An 8,879-nucleotide genomic window follows, 5' to 3' on the forward strand; every position below is an offset into this window, starting at 1 on the left:
CCACGAATGAAGAGGAGGTAGAGGGGTATATATAGCCTCCACACAAAATCTAACCATTACACACAATTTACCAAACTCGGTGGGACCGAATCACCAAACTCGGTCATACCGATTTAGTAAACCTAGTGACCGTTAGGGTTTTCGGTGGGACCGACATGCAACTCGGTAGGACCGATATGGTTAGGGTTAGGGCATAACGTAATCTCGGTAAGACCGATTACACAAACTCGGTGAGACTGATTTTGGTAATAAGCTTTCCAGAGAGTTGGTCAGGTAAACTCGGTGGGACCGATTCGCTCATCTCGGTGAGACCGAAATGTTACAAAAGGGAAACAGGGAGTTTACATTGAAATCTTGGTGGGACCGATTTCTCACTTCGGTTAGACCGAAACCTTATGAAGGGAAACAAAGAGATCACAATCCCATCTCGGTGAGACCGAGATCCCTATCGGTGAGACCGATTTGCCTAGGGTTTGTGGCAGTGGCTATGACATTTGAACTCGGTGGCACCGGATAGAAAGAATCGGTGTGACCGATTTTGACTTTGGGTTTAGGTCATATGAGGATGTGGGAAAGTAGTTGAGGGTATTTGGAGCATATCACTAAGCACTTGAAGCAAGAGGCTCATTAAGCAACACCTCATCCCTCCTTGATAGTATTGGCTTTTCCTATAGACTCAATGTGATCTTGGATCACTAAAATGTAAAATGAAGAGTCTTGAGCTTTTGAGCTTGAGCCAATCCTTTTCCTTGATATTCTGAGGGATCCACTTTCATCATCTATGCCATGCTATTCATTGAGCTTTCCTGAAATAATAGTCTTGGAATAGCATTAGCTCAATGAGCTATATGTTGTTATGAATTACCAAAACCACCTAGGGATAGTTGCACTTTCAATCTCCCCCTTTTTGGTAATTGATGACAACATATAGATCAAAGCTTCGACAAATGATAATAAGATTGAAAAAGCATCGTCGCTTTGAGAAGTAAGAGATAAGCAAGAGCTCCCCCTAAATTTGTGCATAATTTAAGATTTGCTTTGGACTGCAAATGCACAAGGAATTAGGCTCATGGGTTACTCTTCCATGTCACATACATCTTGGTGGAGCGCTCAAAATAATAAAGATTGAATACATGCACTCATCACCAAGCAAAGTGAATGATCATATAAGGATAGGTAAGATAATATCATCAAACAGGCATAAGTGTAGCTTATGATCAAACACATGATCATCAATGTCTCACAGATAATAGCATAGTATCTCAAGCAATCAAAAGCAAACAAAGTCTAACCACCAAAGCAAGAGAGAACAAAAGCAACACTCTCTCTCTCTCGAAGCCTATGACCTATACATTTTTCTCCCCCTTTGGCAACAAGTTACCAAAAAGTTTATAGAAAATGCATAGTGCTAGATTGACTCTCAAGCTTGATCTTCAGGTGGTGGTGTAGAAATGGCTCCTTGGACGAAGGCTTCAGTTGATGTGGAGGGAGCTGGCGGAGTTGGTGCTGGAGTTGGTTGCCCTGGAGCTGTAGCTGGTGCAGATGATGTGGCTCTAGTGTATGTCACAGGCACTACAGCCAACCTCTGAGCTCTAGGCACTCTGGCAAATGCATCAGTTGTTGTCTTTCCCTTCCTCTCCTGCATGTCATCCTAAAGCTGCTCCACAACTGACTGAATCTCAGTTACTTTGACATCTAGATCATAGAAATTTTGTTCCATGATTCTTTCCAGGCTCTCCTGATTTTGAGTTAGGATGGACAACCCCTTCTCAATCCTCAGTGTTGATGCTATCAAGTAACCAAGATGCTCCTGCTTGTTCTTCAAAAAGTACTTAGATGCCTCGTCTTGAGTTGGCATCTTGGCAGCCTTCTCTCTCTTTGCTTTCTCCTTCTTCTCTTGAGCTTGCACTGATGATGGTTCATTTTCATTCATTACAACTTGATTGTCCTCAAAGTCTGGATAAAGAGCAAAGTGTTCCTTATCCAACAGATATTTTCATGTGCCCATCTTTGAGTTAATCAACTCCTAAATCTGTGGGGCATATCCACAACTTCTCTTCTGGTCTGCTGCAGTCCTCTTGATGGTCTCAACCATAAGGCTCATGACCTTCAATTTCTGTGGCACATCAAACAAGTGCAGCATGTTGATAGCATGCCCTCTAATCATGTTGTGGTCACCTGACTTGGGAAAAAGAGTGTGCATTAAGATATAGTTGATCGTTGGCAGCCCTGACAGAAGAAAATGAACTGACCCAAACTTATGTGTCTCAAGAGCTTTGTCTGGGATCTCCTTGTACATATGTGCCATGGAATTGTGATCCATCTTCTTCTTGGCATAGACATCCAAGTCATCTTCACTCTCCTTTGGGGCATTGATCAGATTGGCCCATTCCTCAACAGTTGACTGGTACCTTATACCTTCAGACATCGAAACTATCCTCCCATCTGGATAGAAATGTGTTGTGGAGTAGAATTGCTTAATGAGTTCATCATTCTAGTTGGTGAGCTTCTGCCCAACAAAATCTGCAACTCCACAAGCAACAAAACTGTCTTGCACTCGAGGATAGTGTTCCTCATTTTCCTTCATGTAGGTCCAGTTGACCCACCTCATCTCACAAACTATGGGCTTCTTGTCCAACAAGATTGTCTCATAAAAGTCCTGTTGTTCCTTAGTGTGGAACCTGTAATCAACAACAGTCCTTCTCCTGGTGGCATATGGATCTGTCATTCTCCATAGCCTCAACCCTGAGTCTCTCCTGATATTCATGTCCTCAGCCACAGGATGAGCATCATTGTGGTCTGGTATCTTGGGTTTGAGCTTCCTCTTGACTTGTCCTTCACCATCTTCCTCATCAGCAATTTCAGGCACTGGGGCCTTGTTCTTCTCAGCAGCTGGAATATTCCTGGTATTCCTCTTTGGTGCACTCTTGGGCTTGGGGGCAGCTTTGGGTTCTTCTTTGGGCTTTGATGTTGCAGCCCCTGACTTTATAGTATCACCCATCAACTTTTGTGCCTTGGGTGCTGGTGCAGCAACCTCTTCTTCCTCCTCCATCATGGAAGGTTGACCAATAACTCTGACCATGGTCTTTTTGACCCTTTCCTTCCTTTTCTTTCCTTCTGGAGCAGGCTCTTTGGGATCAGGCTTTTCAGGTATTTGTGTTGATCCTCTGACCTTCAGCATAGGTGTCCTCTTGGCAGGAACCTTCCTATTAAGTCCAGGCCTTCTGTTCTTTGCTGTCCCATACTCCTTTTTGAGCACTACCTTCTTGGAAGTAGCCTCATCTTTTTCTGCCATATAATCCTCATCCTCAGATTCTGAGGTTCTCTTCTTCCTTGTCCTGGTGGCAGCTTTAGGCAGATTGCTTGGGGTGCTCCTGCTGCCATCATCTGAACAACTTCAGGGACTAGTGCCCTCACTCATGTGAATCTGCTCTTATGACTTGTTCAGACTATCACTTTGGTCTGACATGCTGAAAATCACTGACTGCTGACCCTGTGAATAGTTATAGATGAGATAGAATGGATGAGCATCACAAAATGCAGAGATTTTTGCAAAAGAATGATTCAAAAACTCAGTTTTAGTTTTCCACAGAAAGCATTTCGGATCAACCGATTTTCAAACTCGGTGATACCGAAGCAGTTTTGGAACCTAAACTGGTGAACTCGGTTGGACCGAGTCACAGTTCAGTGGCATCAAGACTGCTAGGGTTTCACAAAGTTTTAAAATCGGTCACACCGATTAGCAATTCTCGGTCAGACCGAGAGTTACCAGTGCAATGGTGTTAGCCAAATCGGTGGGACCGAGTTTTTCAACTCGATGGGTCCGAGATGGTTTCTGTGACACCCCAAAATTTTAACCTTGTTTTGTTAATTAAAATTTTGCCAGGAAATTAAAACTTTCATTTTCTGGGCTCCCCTTTGAGTTTTGCAACATTTCCTATTTAACTTGGAGTTGTTTCCTTCAGTGAAAACCTTTCAAATATGTTATTGTACTTGTTTATCCTCTCAAGAAAATCTTTTCTTTTTATCAGAGGAGTTAATTATAAAATTATTTCCCTGATCTTTATTACTTAAAAAATGGTTTTTCCATGGTTGGTGGTCCTATTTGAACTACAACCATTTGATAAATTCTTTTAAAAATCCCACCAAACTTTGGAGATGTCATGTGATGTTTCTAAATCACTTTTATGCAGAAAGATATTTCATTCATTGAATATTTTGAGCTCTACACCTTATTTTCAAATCTGGTCCAGTGGGCAGATTTGCACTACAACCTATTTATTTATTTATTTATAGCCTTCACCAAAATTTTGGGATGTTAGTACTAGCATATGATTCAACTTTATGCAAAAACCCAGTGATGTTCTTTTAAAAATTTGAGTGAATCATCCTCTTTTCTACTCTGGTCCAACTTGAAGATTTGTACAGCAACTACTTCTGAAGTTGCTCTTTTACCCTTGATTCCGTTTCCTACCTATAGTCCTCCCTGCTAAACCCCTAAGTCCAGGAGCATGCACTCATTGGATCATTTTTGGTTCATGAAAATATGTCATTTACTCTGTGTCCAGAATTGAAGTTTTGCAAAACTTGCACTAGCAAGTTTCTTATTTTGTCAAACTAACCTCACCACTCTCTCTTTCATCTAAAGAGACCCCACTTTGGGAGATTTGGCCATCCCAAGAACTGCCTAGGTGCCTTTGGCATTTTGTCAAACACCTTGAGAGCATGGACAGATTTGGCATGAGTTTTTGTCTACATTGTGAACTTGATCCCCTGACCAGACCAACATGTCCCATGGATTTGCCCTAGCCTATAACCCCACCCTGCTAACCCTCTTGTGGTTTAGAGCCCCCTATCATGCTTTAGCATTCTGTCGAGCACGTCCCGTGCGTGCTCTGGGCGCGCCCAGAGCGCGCGTTTTGCACGTGCCGCAACCGTGTCGCCGCGTCTTGCCCCGCACTCACCCTGGCCCTTGGCCGACCGCAGCCAGCACGCCACGTCCCCTTCTGCTCCCCACGAGCACAGCAGCCCTCGCCACGTTTCCGGCAAGCCAGCAGCTAGCCGCCACTGCCACCCGACAGCCCCTGCACTGGTCGGCGCCGCCCGAGCCACGCCCACTCGCCAGCTCGCCCTTGGAGCAGTACCTGTTCGTTCGCTAGCTCCTGCCGCCATCCCCAGCCTTGCCACGATGCCCTGCAAGCCATAGAACGGCGGTCGCCGACGAGCTCATCCACTGCCGCCGCGAACCGATGTGGGAGCACTATAAAAGGAAGCCCATCGAGCCCCTCCGAGCACACAAGCAGCCTCACACCGTACTCCTAGTGCCCCCGTTGCCGTCAATTGGAGAGGAAGAGGCCGTCTTCCCCCACTCCGGCTAGTTCGGCCACCGCCGCCTCCCGGCTCCGTTCGGCGCAACCAGGGCCTCCCCCTCTCCACTCTCTTCACCAGGAACCCCCTCTCCCTCTCGTGAGTCCATCCCCCTGCTCGATTTTGGTCAGGGACCGCCGGAGCCAAAAACTCACTTTGCCGATGGCCACCGTCCGCTGCGGAGCTCGTCGCCGGCAGCTCCGTCCACCCCAGGGACCAAAGCGACCACCAGTAGGATCGCCTCGATCCCCTAAGACCGCGGGTGGCCTCAATTTCCCGAACGGTGCCACCGTTCGCCGGCGAGCCTTGCCGGAGTTCCGCCCCGCTCGGACAGAGAAAGAAGAGGGGAGGGAAGACCAGTCAAACCTGACCAGTGGGCCAGGCAGGCCCACTGTCAGTGACTTAGGCGCGGTCCACGCTGGATAAGTGGAAACGAGTTTCCAGAATACGCTTTCGACGTGTACATATATATTCGAAACGGTTTTTTTTCTGTTTTATTTTAAAAACAGTTTTTGACCAAAACTTTGACTGATCTTAACTTTTTAAATACAACTCCAAATGAGTTGATTCTTTTTCCTACCTCTCTCAAATATTGTCTAGTTTATTTTAAGATTTATTTCAAAAAAAAATCAGACAACTTTTTGGTACTATTTTTTAAACTATATATCGATTCAATAATATTTTAAATAGGATTTTGGAGAGAGGAGAAAGCTTTCAAAAGTTTTGGAGTGCACCCTGCCTTTCCACACATTGAAGGCAAGCATTCTGAACCCTGGCATAGTATTTTTGCATGCATGGTTTGACACGATCATGACACCACCTCAATACATGGAACTCGTTATTTTTTGTGGTGATCGTTTTCATGAATGTTTATTGAAAATTTCCTTGCTGTTGGAAATGGATATGCTTGTGATGATGATCATCCTCGTATGCCTTTCGTGCCTACCGGAAGGAAAACGGGAAAGTCTCTGTCTTGGGTAGACCCGAGCTTGTCCCTAGTTCCTCGTCGAGATGAGTGTGTCTGGAATGGCATGAGGGGTATGATGAGTGGCGACTCTGTCTGTTGGATGAAATATATTCGTTATGGTAATCATGCAGGGAATAATTAAACCTCCTGAGTCGACCGTAGATCGATTCTTGTTCCAGTAACCCCCATACTTGTTTCGTACTACCACTTGTCCCTACAACAAGTAGGGTATGGTTCAGTAAGTCGTCAACCACTTTCTAGCACACACCGTACAGAGAGGCCATGGTGGAAGATATCGGTTGTAGCCGGTAGGTAGGCCACCTGGTCCGGGGGCATGGGTGTTTCCGGTTGGGACCGAGAGGGGAGGCCACCCCTTAGAGCGTGCGATATAAATTTGATGCCATGCTACGCGAGGTTGTAGCCTCCCCACTTAGAGTTTTGCTTGACGGGTGTCGTGGGTGATTCCAGACACCGGTGAGTTAAGCTGGTGTGTGCAAGTTAGGTGTGTTTTCAACTAAAAGACCATAGACGGAATTAGTCCCGATGGCCTAATGGAATCCGTTGCTCGCGGGTAAAGAGTACACCCTCTGCAGAGATTAAACCTAGTCGAATAGCCGTGTCCATGGTTAAGGACTACAGTCTGGGTGGGTCAAGTGACGGTCTTAGTGTCGGTCTTTGGAGGAGGAACTATTAAACCAGAACATGGATCATAACTGATGACTCGTGATAATTATGTTCATTTTTATTATGAACTAACCCATTGTATTATCTGAATTATTGAGTATCCCTGGGACGGTTCTACCTCCTGGATATTCATTGTGATTATTTATTTTATAAGCCCTTTATGTGGTGTCGCTTAGACGCCCGACTGCGGCATGCTTGTTATTTATTTACTTTATAAGCCCTTTATGTGGTGTCGCTTAGACGCCCGACTGTGGCATGCTTGTTATTTATTTACTTTATGAGCCCTTTATGTGGTGTCGCTGAGACGCCCGACTGTGGCATGCTTGTTAGTTATATACTTTATAAGCCCTTTATGTGGTGCCGCTGAGACGCCCGACTGTGGCATGCTTGTTATTTATTTACTTTATAAGCCCTTTATGTGGTGTCGTTGAGACGCTCGACTGTGGCATGCTTGTTATTTATTTACTTTATAAGCCCTTTATGTGGTGTCGCCCAGACGCCCGACTGCGGCATTTTATTTCCACTCCATTATTGCTCATTCATGTTATATAGATATAACATGTTTGCATGCATAAGAGATTTTATTTATGACTGACGATGTGATCATAGAATACTTCAGTGCATGAATATCATTTATATCATCCCAGTGTTCATAATGTTTGCGAGTACATTCAAGGTACTCACTGGCTTGTCCCTGGCTATTGTCTTGGCCAGATTTCATGCACGGAGAGGAGCGACGTGATGACAGCCCCGGAACCTAAGCAACGGTGATAGCAGCCTCGTGAAGATAGGAGTTAACCTGGTCAGCTGTTCCTGTTGGGAAATGGAGTCCCATAGACACTGATGATCCGCAAAACCGCTTCCGCCATTAACCACTAGAAACCATTTGTTGTACTCACAGGCCAGAATGGTCTTGTACTACATATGTTGTATTTTGCTTGGAATTTCTGTAACAAGTTGGTGCCTCATCAGCTAACAGTTATCCTAGGGCTGGTGAGTACAACGACCATTTTCTGGAATTTAATACCCGGAAAACCGGTCATCACAAACTTGGTATCAGAGCCAGGCTGACCATTGGCTAATCCTATCTTAGCCAGGTCGAAAAACTTAGGCAAACCAGCCCGCCAGACCTTAACCAAACCCCAGCCAAGCTTCTCGTGCAAGATAGCCACACAGTGACCCCGACACTTTTGGAAGTCGGTGCCCAACCTATCAACCTAGCATGTCTATCACGCACCAGTGACCAGCACCCAAGATGTCTCATTCGCAACAGCGGGGGTGAATTCCGTTGATGGCGGCGAAGACCAGCGACAGGAGGCGGCTGGCGACGAGGAGACGATCCGGAGACCCTGGAGGCAAAGCGAGCTATGCGCAAGCGAAGGGTTTTGGAGAAGTTTCCAAATTTTTGCCCGTGAGTATATATAGCCCGACCCTGTCGGTGTGACCAAGTGGAACAACTCGGTGGCACCGAGATGCATAACTGTATACAGTTACATCAACTCGGTGTGACTGAAATGTTCAAATCGGTTGCACCGAGATTGAAAACCTAGATCGACTTAGTGATCTTGGTACGACCGAAATGGAGGAATCGGTCAGACCGAGAATCACAAAGAAGTTTTGGAAGTTTAAGTCTATGACGAATCGGGGACTCCGAGTGCTCCTCACACATAGTGGTTCGAATCTGACTTGATCAAATTTTGTGATGTAGCATGAATAGAGTTTGAGACGAGAAAAGCATAGATAGCTAGAGAAGGTTCTTAGGCATTCTTGTCCATCCACTTGGCAGAAAGAAAAAGAACCCAAACAATCTAAGCAACAAGTGGATGTCCTCGAATGAGAAAAATATGCAACCAACATGCTC

The sequence above is a fragment of the Triticum aestivum genome, chromosome 4B (genome assembly GCF_018294505.1).
Source record: "Triticum aestivum cultivar Chinese Spring chromosome 4B, IWGSC CS RefSeq v2.1, whole genome shotgun sequence".
Taxonomy (NCBI): domain Eukaryota; kingdom Viridiplantae; phylum Streptophyta; class Magnoliopsida; order Poales; family Poaceae; genus Triticum; species Triticum aestivum.